Raw genomic sequence first — 17,975 nt, 5'->3', positions numbered from 1 at the left:
GAAACCAGTTGCTAGGTTGTCCCTGACTTGTCTTTAGTTGGAATATATTTATTTCCGTACTTTATCAAAGAATGAGCTGGAGGGAAACAGCGGGTCCCAGAAGCCTCCTGCTGGAAAATGCTACATTACAAGTATAAACACATTTCTGTTTGCAATAACGTTGCTTACCTTTCCACTCGCTATGGACTATTCTCTCGCCAGAGTGGAAAACCTTGGCGGTAGCTTGTTAGCAACTCCTCGACTGAATTAATGGTGCTGGTTTATTTCCCTTCTGCCTGGGAGTCCTGGAGGAGCTGCCGAGTTTCTTTGCCCTGTATCATCCATCAGTTTGCTCGTCTTCCCCGGTTCCCCTGCTGGGCCGCTCTTTACTAGAGGCGCTCGCTCTTCCCTCGTTTCCCCCGCCCGCTTTCCTTGCGGTCTGCCAGCACTGCGGCGGCAGGAGCCCGAGGCAGAAGTGAGCGAGGGTGCCTGCAGGAGCAGCTCTGAGCGGGAGAGGAGGAGAAGTTGGCTGAGGTTGGGTGGGATAAATTGCGTGTGCTACCTGAAAGAGCTTAGCTCGGAAGGGGGCATTCGCGGATCCTAGTGCGTGTGTCTGAAACTGGCTACATTCTTATAAATGGGAGAGAAACTAAGCCTTTTCAAAGCGCTGTTGCTGTCGGAGTCCTCTTGGGACGAGAATAATACTCTTCTCCAAGTGCCTGTTCCTTTTGCTGGCTGCAAAGAGGCTCCACAGTGCTCCGATACCTAAATTTTGGGCTAGAAAGAGGAGGCTGATGCTGCCTTAAGCATTTAGGCTAGATTAGTGGGGTGTGGTGGGGTGGGGTGTTGGGGTGTGTTAAATGTGCACCCACAAGCCCCCCAGGTAAGCAGGGACGTTACAGGGAGATTGGCACTTGGCCAGCGTGCCCTGTGCTCTGTGCAGCCACAGATGGGCTGCACTGCGGCGAATGAAGAGACGGGACGCAGCTTGATGCAAGCAAGTGTCCATTTATTAGTGATTTTCTTACAATAACATATGTTTCTACCTTCTACATATTACACACTGATTGGTTAAATCTTAAGCGTAAAAACCACTGATTGGTTAATATTTAAGGCGCACCGTTAGAACAATAGATACTTACTAGTTTATCTTGACCTAGCAATAATTTTTATTCCAAGGTTAGGGAGTTTCTTTCTACGCGGCTTTCTTAATTACATATCGGCGCCATCCGTTCCCTTATCTGGCTACTTGTTTCTCTGTCCGTCTGGTTGCCTCCTCAACTGTGACGGCTCAGGGGCCTGCAGTTAGCTTGTTCCTTTGCTCCCAGGGCTTGTGCCCTACAAGTTCTAACAAGTCTCTATTCATCAGGCTATCAGTACTTGGACTCTTGTCCTTGAGGCCTTGTCCTACAATTTTCTCTCTAGGAGTGCACAAATTTGAGGGGATGTTTTATTTTGTGTTAAGATTTTTGTCACAAGTAGGATGATTCAAGATGCACTCTAGGTGTAAATAAGTAGTATTAAGTCATGCTGGTTATAAAAATGTGTGGTTTTTCACTGCACGTGAGATCTACCTTTCATACGTCATCATCAGCTGAGAAAGAAGACGTGAAGGATGCCATTGAATATTATGGGGTGTGGGTATGTAAACCCAAGTATTTTGGATTACAGTCTGATTCAGTAAGTTGTACTATACACGAAGGTAAAGAAAACTTACCAGTCAGTGAATAATGCTGAAGGGAGAGTCCTGTAGGTGAAGGCTGTATCACAGTCTGAAGTAAAGTTGGATACAGTCTTCTTATGGTGGCGTAAAATCCTTGTCACTATGCCGGATGCTTGCTGTTACACTGATTTGGTTTCAGTTGGTTTGCTTAAATTTTGAGCGGTGTTTTTCCTCTTGTGCACTGCTGAGAAACAGTGCGGGCAAATGGGGGTTTTTTTGCCTGTGCAAAACGCACGTTCAAGTGAAGAGGGAGATTTGTCTATAATACGCTGATCTGATTGATTAAACATGCCGGTCTTCCTCTTTGTAAGACACAGATCAAAGAGAACGCCTTGAAATGTGGTGACCTTCTGATGCTGCGCCAGCCTCTGCAAAATACGCTCTTGTTTGGCCACGTGAAGTGTTTGAAAAGGGTTTCTCAGAGGGTATCCTAGAGGGGAATAAGGCAGGCGTCCTGCTTGTGGCGGGCGTGCGGGGCAGGGCTGCACAGCGGGGTCTGGCGTCCTCTGGAACACCCGAAGGGACAGCGTAGCAAATGATTTCCACCCCACAGCCGGGCATCGCGAGAGAGGGACGTGCCTAATTCTAGCAGGCAAAGCGCAGGACTTAAGCCTGTTGCAAGGCGGTAGTAGTTGGCCAGTGAGCTTGGGAAGGGGGAGGGTGAGACAGGTGGTGTCTGGCTGAGGTGCTCCTTCCCTCTTGTGAGCGGAGGGGTCTTTGCCGCGGGAGAACAGGGCCTGGCTGACGAGAGGAGCGCGAGGAGCGTGAGGGTCTCAGCCCGCTGGGACACCAGGGCTGCAGGCCCTGTTCAGGAGGCACCACGAGCCGAGGAGGCGTGTGGGGAGGGAGCGTGTGGGCAGGACTGTGACACGGGGCAGAAGCAGTCGGAGCTGTTGAGAAACAGCGTGGGGACAGGGGCTTGAGGGGGCTGGGTAGGGTTAAGGCATGGTGCGGTTTTCCTGCAAGCTTGGGTTCCTGATTTCTGGGGTGAGGGCAGGAGCAGGCAGGTTTCCCTAATAAATCCTTTCCTTTGCACCTTGGAATGGAATTTATTGTTTCTGAAGCTTGGGTGAAGAAATAATCCTCCCTTAGCCAGTTCTCTGTGTGGTGAACGGTAAAAAGCTTGTCATGTTCATTCCCCTTGGGTTAGCTTAGACGGCCGGGGACTGTGCAATGCCAGACAGTAGAGTGCGATGGAGGGAGGAGGGTGGGTGAGAAAAATGTTGGCAGTTTTAATGAAAAATGGTATTAAAGCAATAAAGCGTGAAAAATAAACATGCTCTGTGACAAATGCCGGCAGTTACAGAAAGCGAGCCGGCGAAAAGGTAGAAGCAGCGCTAATGCCTAGGCAAACCTAACCCAAGAAACTGTTGTTTCCGAGTCCTTCTCTTGTTAAGAAGATGGTGACGCAGTGAACCTTTCATTTAGTATCCCTTGATTTTTATTATAAAAATGGCTTTCAAAATGCCTTATTTCTATTATAGGATGAGTTTGCAACAGGAATTGCATCGATTAACTGTATTGTTTTTTCTTGATAATCTTTCTGTCTGTAGCTGTTTACTTAAGGATAAATATATTTTAGAAACTACCAACTTGATAGAAAAAACCAGCACGTGAAAATCCCATTGATAAGGCAGAAATTTTACATCGGAAAATGAGGAGTTGCACAGTGCTGACAAGCAGTTACGTTCAAAACCTTGGGAAGAAAGGTATGCAAGAATGTGGGTTGAAAATGCGAAAAGGGAATTGAAAACAAGTTTTCAAAACGTTACAGCAGAACTAAAGCAGCTGTTTGGTGAAATTAAAGAAGCTGGGAAAACTACTTCCCTTGTGGAAGAAGTGTCAGAAGATGGCTTCAGCGATGAATTGAAGAGTTCTCATGTTGTTTCATCTCATGCAACAGAGTCAAGTAACAACTTAGAAAGTAAAGGTGAATTTGGAGATATTAAACTTATGCTAGGTGGGTGAGTACCCAAAATGGAAACTGTAATCCGAGTCTTGGTGTCCTTTCTGATCAAGATAACTGAAATGCAAACACGGAAGATACCTGGAGTACGGATGAAGAAGATTGCACAGATAATATCAATGATACAAAGGTGCCTCTAGCAAATGGAGAGAGAGAAAAAAAAAGCCTCTTATGGAAATGGAGGAGAATGAAGATGGAAGCAGCAGAAATGCAGTGGGAGGTTGTGAATACTTCCTGAGATACAGCTTAAAACCCAAGTCTTTTGGATGACGTTTCTAATATGATCCCTAAAATAAGACCAGTTTCTACACGTGATGAAAATGCACTTTTTGTAACAGAGAGGGAACCTGGAAAAGACTCTGGATTTAGTGATGGTTTTCCCAGGGACTGCTTTATCGACAACAAAATAGGAGAAACAGAAATGGAAAGTCTTTTTGCAAATGCTCAGCAATCATGTGCCATGCTGAAAAGGAATCTTGATGAAGAACTAAAACAAGATAGGGGAAGATTTAAGGGTAAGGTAGGAATGCTGCAAGTAGTAGTCCTGGCTTTGGAGAAAGAGAAGGTACAGCTGCCAAAAGAGGTAGTTCACCTGCTACTCCTCTATTCTTTAATCTCGCTCCGGATCAATGGTCCTGTTCACTTCAGCTATTTGTCACGAAGGGAAGATGCTTCCTACAAACTGGGTTTTGTCCTAATGGAAATAGGTGACTGGTGAATAAAGAGGGCAGTGGAGAGTTGTCTTTTTCCCCATTTTTGGAAACCGGAATGCATTATTGTTCCAGTTTAACAGCAGGTGGCACTTGGTTCCAGTGCAAGTAGTTATCACTTCATTGCCATAAAAAGAAATCCATATAAATATGTCGGTTCTGATTCTGAATCAAAGAATGAAAATAGCTTCTGAACAGGGTCTTGACTATTAATTCATGTGCTGTGCTATCTGCATGGTGTGTCTTCATTGTCTTTTGTGAAAGTTCCTCTCTCCTGTGAAACCATTTGTGTTTGTGGGTTTGGGATCTTTTTTTTTCTTTCCTCCCCTTGTTCAGGGAGCAGTAGCCCAGCAGAGTTCCACTTGATTTTTTTCTGGTGGTGTTACAACTAACGCTGCAGTCCTTCTAACTGTCCATCTGTAATGCTTTCACTTTTTTGTTGTTCATGTTTTAAGAGACACTATTGTTTCCTTTCTAAGGGCTGTATTTTTGTTATGTCTTTCATGATGAGTGAATTTGAAGAACTCTCAATGACATTATACACTTTGTAGTGTAATTTTGTGAAAATGCTTCTCTATGGATTAAAAAAAAGATTTCATTTTGTATTATTTCAAAGGTAAACCCTGAATCAATCCATCTTGGATGTGGTGTTTCTGTCTTCTAGAAATACTAAGAAATACATGAAGCTTAACTTTGTTTTTATAGGTTGAGAAGAAAAAAGCAAAGAAAGATGTTCAAGAGCACAGGCGGTGGCAAAACAGGAATGTCTGGATAAATTAAATACACCACCAGGCAACATGACTAATTGGCGAATGAAGCAAAAGATTACTCTAAGGAAGAATGCCTGTTTGAAAATGGAGAATGAAAACACTATAGAAGAAAAAAACAAAAAGAGTTTTTCATCTGGGGAGAGCTCAAAATTGATTAAAATGCCAATGAAAGGGTCAGCTAAGGAAATAATCTCTAATTCTTATTTGTAGTGCTATGTAAGTGTCTTAGGTTTTCTAATACTGTAGTAGTTGAAGTAGTTTCCCCAGGGGTGAAAGCCATAGTGAGTAGTCCACTGCTTCTCAAAAAGCGAAGAAAATTTCTTTTTAGAAAACACGAAGCTCACGATGGAGGTTCAATTTTATTGCCTGCTCTAAAAAAAGAAAAGGAGACAAAAAAAGAAAACAAACCCCACCCAAATTCCTGTGATTTACATGTTAATACTGAGGCAAAATGCATCTTCAAAACCAGGAAGAAAAGCAGCCTGGAAAAAGCAGTTACTTTTGTAGGAAACGGCCACCTAGAAAAGAAAAGTAGGAACTTGGGGTTTGCTACTACTCCCTTTTCTAGGTGATTTTAGTGATCTCCGTGCAGTTGGTGTTTTCATTAAGTTAATATGCCCTTTGTCAGGAGAAGATGATATTACCAAACCAGTCTCAAAAGTCTAAAGAAGGCACACATATTTTTATGTAAACCTAAGCAGGAGTTTTTTCCTGTCTGTCCTTCAAAGGAATCTCTGCTCTAGATGCTTTCTGTACCGTGGCTATTTGGATATAGTCCAGCTTAACCTGGATCTAGCTCAGATTCCGTGTGTCCCCCTCACTCCTAGGGCCAGGTTTTTTAAGCACTTGGGCATCTTCCATGATCTTTGCAGTCAAGTCTGTGGTTTTATCATAGATATTTGTCGTCTCAGTTGTTTCTGGACATCATCTTAAGTATGTCTGTTTCACAGAAATACTTTTTGCAAACCTACTCACTCGGTGATTTTTTTCTTTCTTTCCGTGTAATGCACTAAAGTTGCCCTGAATGCCAAAGGTGCAAAGGAAAGTAAAAGACAGCCTTCAAAGCAGAAGGCTCATCAGCAGATGAGCTCTTCCAGTGGCAATCATGGTCAAGTACCGGACGATAGCACTTCCAGTGAAACGTCTCAGGATGAAGGAAGGTATGCATAAAAGGAATGCTGAAAATAAAACTTACTGATAAAAACTGACCTGAGAGCTGGAGGCAAGTTCGGGGTTTTTGTTGTATTTGGGGTTTTTTGGCAAATCTGATGCATATGAAGATTCTTATTCTTTCGTGTGACCACACTACCTGATGCGCTTTGTGTTGACAAACACTTCTTTTTTGTTTAGAGTGCCTTGAACATGCTGGCCAAGTCAACAACGAGGTCACGTGCACAAATTCTGATTAATTACATGAGTGTGTGCACAGGCATAGAAGTATTACATGTGTTTAAAAAGGGCGAGGAGAGACTTACAGGAAAGCAAAATTCCTCTTTCACTGCAGGTATCTCAGGATTTTTTGCCCTGCTCCCCGCTCCACCTTTTCTCTTGCAGCTGCGGACCCTCCTGACTTCTTGCCCACCCTGAACTTACCTGTGTGGGTTGTGGCAAAGTGAGAAAGAGAAGTTGTTGACACTGTTCAGCACTAGCTAAAAATCTGGTGTGTTATCACCGCTGTTTTGGTCAGAAATCTAACACACAGCGCTGTGTGGGCTGCTGTGAAGAAAATAAACTGCATCCCAGCCAGACGCAGGACACCAGAGAATCCAAAATTACAGTTCTTTGACCTGTAGGAGAAGGATTCTCAGTACTGAAGAGAGCTAAACCCCTGGTATTAAACAGGGAATGCACGTAAGCGTAGAGCTACATGTCTGTAGCTGTAAGATTTCTGTCACTTTGTGTGAAGCTGAGAGAATAGTTATTTCAACTACTTGCTTAATATCTTGCAGGAAAAATAGCCTTCCAATAGACATAATGGTAGACAGTAACTGTTTCAGTCTTCAACTACATCTAACAAAGTTGTTTTACTAGATTTTAGTTTAATTCATTTCTGCAGTGAAGTTTTCAAAGCAACTGTAGTGTTATTCATAATCAATGTAAGCATTTCAGTACTGAAATATATTTCTGTTTTCTAGACCTGCAGCAACAACCGGGAGTGAAAAGAACAAGGTACTGTAAAAATGGTTTCTTGATAAATGGTTTCTATCAGTTTTTAATCACTTAAATGGGAACCGTGTTTATGTCGTTGTGAAAAGAACTTAGTCCCAAAATAGGATTGCAATCAAAGTTTGCAATTTATTAAGCAAATAGAGGCAAGCAAACAGCGCTGGGTGCGCCGGGAGCCTCCGCTCCACCAAGACGCGTGCTGTACAAAGTTTATTTTTGGTTTATATTTCCTAAACTAAGACATATTCGTAGCTATTTCTAAGTAAGGGTCAGTTTATGTCAATGGGTCCTTGGAACAGGCGTGTACTTCGTGGCGCGTGCTCTTTCTATCTCCGAGGGTCTTCTTAACCCCTGTCTGGCGGTCGGTGGATGGAGTCAGCAGTCTTCCTCGGCTCACCCTTAGGATGACCCTAGATTTTACGCATGCGCCCTGTAAACTTCTCTTACTTAACACTGTGCTGTTAGCAGCTCAGCCTGCATATCAGGGTGTGTAACCAGATGTCCTTTTTAAGATACAGAAATGAGGTATGTAGCCAGAGGTTCTTTGCAAGATACAGGAACTATAGACATTGATCACTCTGTTTTTCTTAAGCGTGTGGATATACAAGGGTATGTAAGACAGAAGGTTACATTTCATCCTGCGGTCCTAGCATTGTTCTATATCGACACGAAGCAAATGAACACATTTCACCATCCCCCATCTTCTTTTTTATGGTATTGATTTGTGTTTTTGTTTCCAGTCGAGTCAACACTTGTCGAATTGGTGTCAATTTTGGATCTTTTTTTGGTTTTATTATCATCAGGGAATGGGTTTTCTCTTTCCCTGGTTCTGGGTGAACAGGTACCGCAGATATTTGTATCCCTTGTATAACCGAGTGTATTAATTTGGTAAAAGAAGGTGTTAAACATGGAATGATTAGCAATCCTCCACATATCCCCAATACAATGATCCCAATTTTAGTAAGCCAACCACCGCCTATAAATTTCCCCCCCCCCCCAATCCTTCTAGATTGATTACATTCCAAGTTTGAACTGGGACATGTGGAATTTTCTTCATTTCTTTTATCAGCTGATTTACGGCTTTTCCTTCATCATCAATCTCTAAACAACAATTACTAAGGTTAAATTTTCCGCAGACTCCTCCTTCTTGTGCTAACAAACAATCCAGAGCTAAGTGATTTTGATACAAAGCGGTTCTCATCTTGGTATTTTGTTTTGCAATTAATCCAAGTGCATCTCCGGTTTTATTTACAACTATTTCTACTACAGCTTGTAGCCTAATTACTCTATTAAGCATATATATTGGGGTCCTATAACCCCAGGATCCATCTTCTGCCCACGTAGCTGGATCATAATAGGCAATGATTCTTTCAGGAGGCCACTCATTATATTTCCAATTTCCATTTGTAAGCTTCGTTTATGGCGCCTTTTCCTTAGCTCATCAGCTTCAGCGTATACTGGGACCCCTAATCGCTCTCCCTGAACTCTGGGTAACAGGAAAAAACTGGGTCTTATAGTTCCTAATACACAGGATCCTGTCCAGTTCTTTGGTAAATATGCATAGGCTAGTTTGCCACAAATCCAGTAACGTCCTTCAGGAGTTGGCCAACCGTTGGGTGTGTTTGTTCCATTGGTCCAGTTCTTAAATTGATGATTCATTTCCCGTGGGTTTCCCCATTTATCCCAGCTATTCTGAGTTTCATTCCATAGGTAACCTCCTTCACACTCCAGGTTACCTACTTGTCTTCGTTTGGTTTTTTAGATTTTGCCAACAACGTCTTCCAACTATACTCGTTTGGAGTACCCATTGTTGTTTTCTATTACCCTTTTTCATTGCTTCCCATGCTTGGGGATTGCTTATGTTGCTCTCCATAGCCTCCCATGGCCATCGTTCACCTTGATTTGTTCCACCACAAACATAACAATTAGTTATATTCAATGACTTAGCAATGTTTTCAGCAAGATTTATAAATAGATTTTTAGCAACTGTGGGAATTTCATATTTTACTCCTGTTTCTATTTCATGATAAAATGAGTTGAATAACAGTCTATGTTGCACTGACTCTTTTATCCTTTCTTTGATTTTCATATTAATAACTACACCCGGGTCTTTTCCAGGTCCATATATCTTAAGTCCAATTTTGGTTACTCTCTTCTGTTTCCAAATCTCTAAATTTATAAGGTTAAATTTACTAGATTGCAGGTACGGGTTGTACAGTTACTGTCTGTTTGTACCCTTGTGATTGAAGCTTGTAAACTTCCACGTGGATTATCATACCCCCAGCCTGCAGTATCCCAGCATACACAGGACCATCCCCTTCTTCGGCATAGGTGTGCCGATTGATACCTCGCGGTTTGACTAGGTACATAATCAGGGTTTATTTGACATTGATGTCCGCCGGGGCAGATGTATTTTGGTTGATTACTATAGTACCGTCTCCACTCCAAACTCCCACAATTAGTGTCTGGATCATCATCTATAATATCACACGCATCAAAGATTACTGATACTGACGTGTTCAAATTGGTTATAACCCGACTTGTTCCAATTAATCTACCTACTTCCGAATTTGTCTTAATTTCCACCCGATACTGAGAAGGGAGTTCTTTTGGATCATAGCAGACGGTCCTGTTACCTTTTCTGCACAGAGCATACTGGGTTTGGTTATGAATGCAGTTTCCTATTTTCTGGTCTTTACAGTCATAGACCGTATGAGACACCAAGGTTTGGGAACTTACCCGTCCCCTTCTAGTAGTTACTATACATTGATTGCAGTTGTTGGTCGTAGCCTGGGTTAAGGAACTCACCCCAAGCAGGACTAGAAGAGGTCCGGTAAGGGCTATAGCGATCGATGGTCACAGCCCGAAGGGGTTGCAGCCCTTGGCAGACCTTCCAAGCCGCAGCACCAGTTCCCTATGCGGTCTTGCCCTCTTCATTAATCTTAAGGGATCGCCTCTTTTAAACAGCCAGATGAGATAATTTGTATGCTGCGTCCCAAAAATTTTGGTATATATTGTGGATAGCTTATTACTGCCTCTTATTTCCTAAAAACACTTCTTGATTAAATCAACAACAATAAAACCTTACCCAGGGTAGGTTATGGAAGGGGGGGGTGGCTTTGTACCGAATACACCGAAACTCTAAGCTGTTATTTAGATAGTGTTCCTGTCCTCCTCCTGGGGAAGTAATATACTTAAAACATTTGGAACACTTAGCCCTTAAAAATAAACATCACTGTTTACATGACGGACAGGCACTAGTACCGGCTCCTCTCCAGGGGCTTGAGAGGGTACGACTTTTTGTCAATCCTCCTATACATTAATACATTACTGGCTCTTAACTGTTCCCAGTTACTGCTTAATTCTACAGGAGTAATTACAATGAAATTCCCACAGCAACTTACCTTATGCTCTTTGATGAAGGCTTCGTCAAGTTCTTCTGATGGTTAGTTTAGTTCTTCATGGTTCCGATGTTATTTTCCACTCCTTCACCAGACCTTTTACTCGCGAAACATGTGGCCATCCTTTCTCAGCAGTTCTTACAGCTGTTTCTGTAGTTAATAAAACAAGAAAAGGTCCTTCCCAGTGAATAGTGAATGCTGTACCACTTATCTAAAGGATGACGCACCGATGTTTAGTTGAAAGTCGGGAAATGTCCAAGGACCCTTATTGCCACATGACGGATGCACAGACTGCTAAGTGCTTGGGTTGATTATCTTCAGAAGAGACATTTTGTCTTCGATTCCTGTTGTACATGCGATGTGGCGAAGATGGAGACTTTAAACATGGCCGCTAAGGAATAGAGTCTGCGTAGAGACAACTCCTCAAGGACACTGCGCAGGCACGAGATATGTAAATGGATTCTCAGAATTGTAATGAATATATAAACAGTTTCTTGGAAAACTAATGAAGACGTCTGAGTAGCTTGTATAAAGGGGGGACTGAAAAGCCCCCTCGGTGTGCATGACTTTGGTGGAGCGATCCCCCATGCACCCAGCGCTGCCGAATAAAGATAACCTCCGCCCGCCTGCATATTGCTGACTGATTCTTCAAATCACCAGAGGGGAGATAGGTTTTCTTCTTCCCATGTTTTTATCAACACCTCATCTCCCGCTTTCAACTGATGCATTGCAAAACCTAGAGGTGGTGTTTGAGCCATCATCCCAATTTCTCTCAGCTCTTTTAATCTCTTTCCGATGGTAATGATATATTTTTGGATACTATGATCCTCAACTACACTGTTCCCTAGAGGCATCCCTTGAGAATATGGCATGCCATATAACATTTCATATGGCGATAATCCAGTCTGACTGTGTGGTTTAGTACTTACGTTTAAAAGTGCCAATGGTAAACATTTTGTCCAGGGCATTTGTGTCTCGATCATTAACTTAGCTAATTGTTGTTTTATTGTTTGATTCATTCTTTCTGCTTTCCCCGAGCTTTGTGGGTGCCACAGAATGTGGTATTGCCACTGAATACCTAATGATTGACATAGTAATTTAATTATCTTGGGAGTAAAGTGTGTGCCCTGATCAGAATCAACGTACTGGATTATCCCATATCTAGGTATCAAATGCTCTAATAAAATATTTACCACTGTTTGTGCCGTAGCTCGTGCTACAGGATAAGCTTCTACGCATTGTGTTAAATGATCTACTGTTACCAAGAAATATTTTATCCTCCCTACCTTTGGTAATTCAGTGAAATCAACTTGTACTTTCTCAAAAGGTCTGCAAGCTGGTTTTCTCCCCCCCATGGCTACTTGTCGAAACACTGTCTTATTTATCTTCCAACAAGTTAAGCAACCCTGTGTGATTTGCTTTGCTATTTCAAAAATCCCAATGCAGCCAAATTGTTGTAAGGAAACGATCACTTAACGCCTTTGTACCCCAATGTGTTGTGCATGCAAATGTTCCAATATTTGCCTAGCATAGGCTTTTGGCAACATCTCTCGCCCATCGGGCAGGGTCCATTTTCCTTGTTCTAACTTAGCTCCTATTCTCTCCAATTTTGTTTGTTCCTCAGGGGTAAACTTCTTTTCTTCTTCCTCTCGTCTTTCTTCCTCCTGTGCTACGTCCTGAGTCCTCAAGGCTGCTTCCTGGGCTTCTTGATCTGCTAAATTATTTCCTCTGGTTTGGTAATCTAATCCCTTTTGGTGTCCTCTCACACGTACCACTGCTATCTCCCTTGGTTCTCTTAATGCCCTTAAAATTCTTACTATTAATTCCTGATGTATAAAATTCCTCCCTTGAGTATTAATTAAACCTCTTTCTTCCCAAATTTTTCCAACAGCGTGGACCACCCTATATGCATATTTAGAATCTGTAAATATAGTCCCGCTTTTCCCCTTTTTTAACAATACCAGGGCCCTACACAGGGCATACAGCTCACAAGCCTGAGCTGACCATGATGGACTCAAAGGTCCTGATTCCACAGGTTCTAGGTCCTTATTAATTCTTGCATATCCTGATTTTATTTTCCCTTCCATACCCGGGAGGAGCCATCTGTAAACAGTGCTTCTCCTTTCTCCAATTCAGTATCCCTTAAATCTGGCCTTACCTTCGTCTGGGTCTCAATTACCTCTAAACAGTTGTGTTGTCATTTCTCCGATGGTTCTCCAAACAAAAACTGTGCTGGACTCTGAGCAGAGGTTACCCTCAGTTCTGAGTCAGGGGAGTCGATTAGTATTGCTTCATACTTTAGGATCCGGCTATCTGTTAACCATTTTTCCGCTTTCTGTTGTAAAACACTTCTGACATTGTGTGGAGTATACACCTTTAAAGGAGCACTAAAGGTAATCTTCCTAACTTCCTCTATTAGTAATGCTGTAGCGACCAAAGCTTGGAGACAAGCAGGCCATCCTCTACTTACCGGATCAAGTAACTTAGAACAATACCCCGCGGGTTTCTTAATTCCTGCCCAGTCTTGAGTAAGGACTCCATATGCTGTCTGGTTTGATGTATTCACAAAAAAAAATAAAAAGGTTTTCCCAGATCTAGGAGGCTCAATACAGGCACTTGCATTAATGCCCTTTTTATTTCCTCAAATTTCCGATCATCTTCTGTGAATCACTGAAGTTGGTTCTTAATTTCTCATATAAGAATTTAACCTTTTCGCTGTAGCTTTCAAGCCATGGTCTACAATATCTGCCAAATTCCCTTTTTAGTTTGTGGGGGTTTAAGGCTAGGATCCCAGATACCCTGTCAGGATCCAACTTCTTTCTTCCCTTACTCAGCCAATGCCCTAAATATTTCACTTCCTGTTTTACAACCTGTAATTTTGATCGAGACACCTTTAATCCCTCTTCTCCTAGAAAATCTAACAACTTAATAGTAGTTTCTCGGGTTCCTTCTTCAGTTTCTCCTGCTACTAATAGATCGTCCACATAGTGCAATAATTTTACCTCCCTGGGTAATGTAAAATCTTGTAAGATTTTCTCTACAGTTTGTCCAAATAAATTTGGTGATTCTGTAAACCCCTTTGGTAGTACAGTCCATCTTAATTGTTGTTTTCATCCCGTTTCAGGGTCCTCCCACTCAAAGGCAAAATAATCTCTGGATCTCTCACCCAGGGGGCAGGCCCAAAAGGCATCTTTCAAATCTATTACGCTCTACCAAGTATGTTTGGGGGATAGATGGCTCAGTAAAGTATAAGGATTTGCCACTACAGGGAATTTAGTGATTGTTTGCTGATTGACAGCTCTCAGGTCCTGTACCATCCTGTATGACCCATCAGATTTCTTTACAGGGAGGATGGGTGGATTATGAGGTGACATACGTGGTTCTAAAGTTCCTTTTTCCAGAAGTCTGTCAAGTACAAGTTTTAATCCCTTTCGCCCCTCCATCGGTATAGGGTATTGTTTGACTCTAATGGGACAATGCGGATCTATTATTTGCACTTTTATGGGGCCCATTTCTATCTTTCCAGTTTCCCCCTCCTTATACCATACTGAAGGGTTAATGGCTTCTTCATCCTCTTGTGTTAAAGTGTGAAATTTAATCTGCAGTTTGATTGACTCTGCATCCTCAAGTTTAGTTTCAAAATCAGATCCCTTCCTAGTAAGTTGTACTCCGCTTCAGGGAGCAAAAGTAAACCATTAAGACAATTTTTTTTCTCTGTTTCTACTTCTACATCTTTCAAGACAGGTACTTGAAAAGCTTCTCCTCTTGCCCCTACTACTGACATATAACTCTTCCCTTTTTCTATTCCTTTTGGAAGTTTTCTAATAGTGGATTTTTCAGCCCCTGTGTCCACTAAGAATAAAACTTCCTCCTTATGGGGACCGATTAATAATTTTATCAAGGGCTCTGTTGATGTTGAAGTCCCCAGAAGATATAGCCCCTGACACCTCTGTTCTTCTTTGAATACTTTCTCATCCTGTTCCCGCTTGCGACAGTTCTTCCGAACATGTCCCTTCTTATTGCAATAGTAACAGACAGGAATTGTGGATCTTTCTCGATAAGATTGTCCCCTGGGTGTTTTCTCTATTCCCTTTTCCCTTCTCTCTCCAGACGGGGTCTTATTTCTCTGGCTTTCTTTTACTGCTGCTACAAAGATTTTGGCTCTTGCTTTTTGTTTTTCCTCATCTCTCCTAACATATACTTTCTGTGCTTCCCTAAGTAACTTTTCTAATCCTCTCTCTTGCCAGTCTTCCAACTTTTCTAATTTCCTTCTTATGTCCCCCCAGGATCTAGCCACAAATTGTGTTCTAAGGAGTGTGGTTCTGGCCACTGTACTCGGATCAATTCCAGAATACATTTGTAGGCTTTTCCTTAATCTCTCCAACCATTCTGTTGGAGATTCATCTCTCCCTTGTTGTTCATTAAATGCTTTATTAATGTTTTGCCCTCGGGGAACCGCTTCCCTTATTCCCTGTATGATTAATGTTCTCAAGTCCCTCATATTCTGTCTTCCTTGGCGTTGTTGATGATCCCAGTGGGGATCCACATTTGGCCATTTGTGGTCTCCCGGGGGTCCTGCCTGATTCTGTCTTTCCCAAATTCTCATTCCAGCTTGCCTAATCGTTCCCTTCTCCTCAGCAGTAAATAAGATCCCTAAAACGGACTGTATTTCTTCCCAAGTATAAGTGTTGGGGCCTAGGAACTGGTCCAGTTTTTCAGCTGCTCCGAAGGGATCACCTAACAGGGTCCCCATTTCTTTCATCTGTAGTATTTAATGGGACTGCCACAAACCCGATGCCTCCCTGATTGCCTCCGAGGGGTACCTCTCGTAAGGGATACAGAGAAGCTCCCTCAGATACGGCAGTCCTACTTCTCATACGTGCAGCCGGGGGTCGATCTAATTCCGGTGCTGTTGGTGGTGGAGGCAGGGGAAACGGTGGTACTGGTGGAGATACCACGGCCACCGGAGGGGGAGCTGCCGCCGGGGGTGGATTGTTAAGATATGGAGGTGGTAGGTTATCTAATGGCTCCCATTTATCATCTTTTTCTCTTTCCTGTTTTTCTTCTTCTGCTTTTAGTGTAAGTATTGAGGCTGGAAAAGGACGTGAAGTCCTGATCCATAATCCTGCATAATCACTTTCCTCCTGACTAAAAGGTTCCTTTGAATTAACATGCATATTTAAGGCCTGGCAAATCCAGTCTTCAAAAGAACCGAAAACAGGCCAAAGGACATGTGGTCTTATAGGCTCCTTTGGCCATTCTACCATACAATACTGGATCAATTTTAATTTACTTTTTCCTTTTATGGGGCCCTTGTTGTTCCAATTTCTAATCATTATTGCTAATGGACTTTCTGGTGGTATGTCTGGCAATTTGCTCCCTTTCTTGTGGTCCATGGTCTTCGATTTTGTCTGGCCCATCTAGGAATTTTACTGTGGCAATTCCTACAGCCCTTGGTTACCTTAGTAGGAGTGTCTTGCAGGGGGTTTAGGACCCATCACCCACCCACGAATCCTATAGGAATCGCTTTGGTCCTTCACCGGCCAAGTCCCTCGCGGGAGATTGGAACCGCGGTTAGAAGACCTCCACAATGGCTTTGGAACAAAGTTCCGTCTCAGTCACACTCTTACACACACAGGCAACCGAATCCCACCCAAGGGAACGGTATGCGCCTTAAATACTTACGACTCTGTCTTCGTTCGGACCTTTGCACGCAGAATTACGGGGAAAATATAGTGCTGCAGGAGCAAGGGAGCTCATTAAAAAAATCAAATTCTTTGCTTGCCTTTATTCAGGTTCAGGATGGCGTTAGTCCCGACCTGACTCGAACAGGAGCCACCAAATGGTGGGGCGCCCCTCCTTGATCAAGTCAGAATTCAGGAACCAAAGCCATCCCGGGTGAGCCCCCAGTTGTGAAAAGAACTTAGTCCCAAAATAGGATTACAATCAAAGTTTGCAATTTATTAAGCAAATAGAGGCAAGCAAACAGCGCTGGGTGCGCCGGGAGCCTCCGCTCCACCAAGACGCGTGCTGTACAAAGTTTATTTTTGGTTTATATTTCCTAAACTAAGACATATTCGTAGCTATTTCTAAGTAAGGGTCGGTTTATGTCAATGGGTCCTTGGAACAGGCGTGTACTTCGTGGCGCGTGCTCTTTCTATCTCCGAGGGTCTTCTTAACCCCTGTCTGGCGGTCGGTGGATGGAGTCAGCAGTCTTCCTCGGCTCACCCTTAGGATGACCCTAGATTTTACGCATGCGCCCTGTAAACTTCTCTTACTTAACACTGTGCTGTTAGCAGCTCAGCCTGCATATCAGGGTGTGTAACCAGATGTCCTTTTTAAGATACAGAAATGAGGTATGTAGCCAGAGGTTCTTTGCAAGATACAGGAACTATAGACATTGATCACTCTGTTTTTCTTAAGCGTGTGGATATACAAGGGTATGTAAGACAGAAGGTTACATTTCATCCTGCGGTCCTAGCATTGTTCTATATCGACACGAAGCAAATGAACACATTTCACACAGGGAAGTGGCTGTGATGAGGGAGAGCGACTTAGTGGGGCAGAAGGTTTTAGCCGAGCCGCAGGGTGGGAGTGGGCCAAACCAGGGGAAGTGATACAGGCTCCCCTGCGCCAGGCTGTGGGAAATGAAGGACCCATTACGGTGACGGTCCCGTTTTCAATAACAGAGTTGAAGAATTGCAAAAGCAACCGCAGGAAATTACCGAGACGACCCTGAGAAGGCGGCTGGTGTTTTTGAAATAATGATGGTTAAAACACAGGATGGTCCATGGCCGGAGCAGTGCGCTCCCCAGCCAGCTCTGGGAGCCGAGCGGGAACTCCCTGTGGGGCCGAGTGCTGCCCTGGGGGCTGGCAGGGGAGCCGGCACAGGGGCTCTTCCAGCTGGGACACGGGGGCACGGGCGAAGGGCCACAGTCACGCAGCCTCTCTCCTCGCCTTCTCTTGCAGACGGACAGCCCGGCGTGCAGGGTGGCAATGCCCTCCAGCAGGGTGAGGCGGGAGGAGACAGCCCGTCTGCCAGCAAGGCAGGCAGCAGCACCACAGAAGGTGCACGCAGCTCGGGCACCAGGAGCTGCCAGCACTTGCTGCAAGCTCCCGCCTCTGCCAGCAGCAGCCTCTGCAGCTTCTGCCCAGGGCAGGGGAAAGGCCAGCAGCACTGCAACCAGCAGACAGCGACAGCTTGTCCCATCTGCTCGGGGCATCCCTGGTGAGCAGGGGAAAGCCACCAGTGCGCAGAGC

At 43.6% G+C, this 17,975-nt stretch overlaps 1 long non-coding RNA gene across 1 annotated transcript; it reads left to right on the top strand.

Moving 5' to 3' along the window:
* Window positions 1-1,546: 1,546 nt before the first annotated feature.
* On the top strand, window positions 1,547-6,302 carry LOC129734517 (uncharacterized). The gene is made up of 3 exons (XR_008730089.1): window positions 1,547-1,620; window positions 5,084-5,321; window positions 6,164-6,302. It is a non-coding gene; the product is annotated as an uncharacterized LOC129734517 (long non-coding RNA).
* Window positions 6,303-17,975: the final 11,673 nt, after the last annotated feature.

Source organism: Falco cherrug, chromosome W, assembly GCF_023634085.1.
Source record: "Falco cherrug isolate bFalChe1 chromosome W, bFalChe1.pri, whole genome shotgun sequence".
NCBI lineage: Eukaryota > Metazoa > Chordata > Aves > Falconiformes > Falconidae > Falco > Falco cherrug.
Note: the sequence above shows the minus strand (reverse complement) of the source record. Positions and strands in the feature narration are given on the sequence as shown.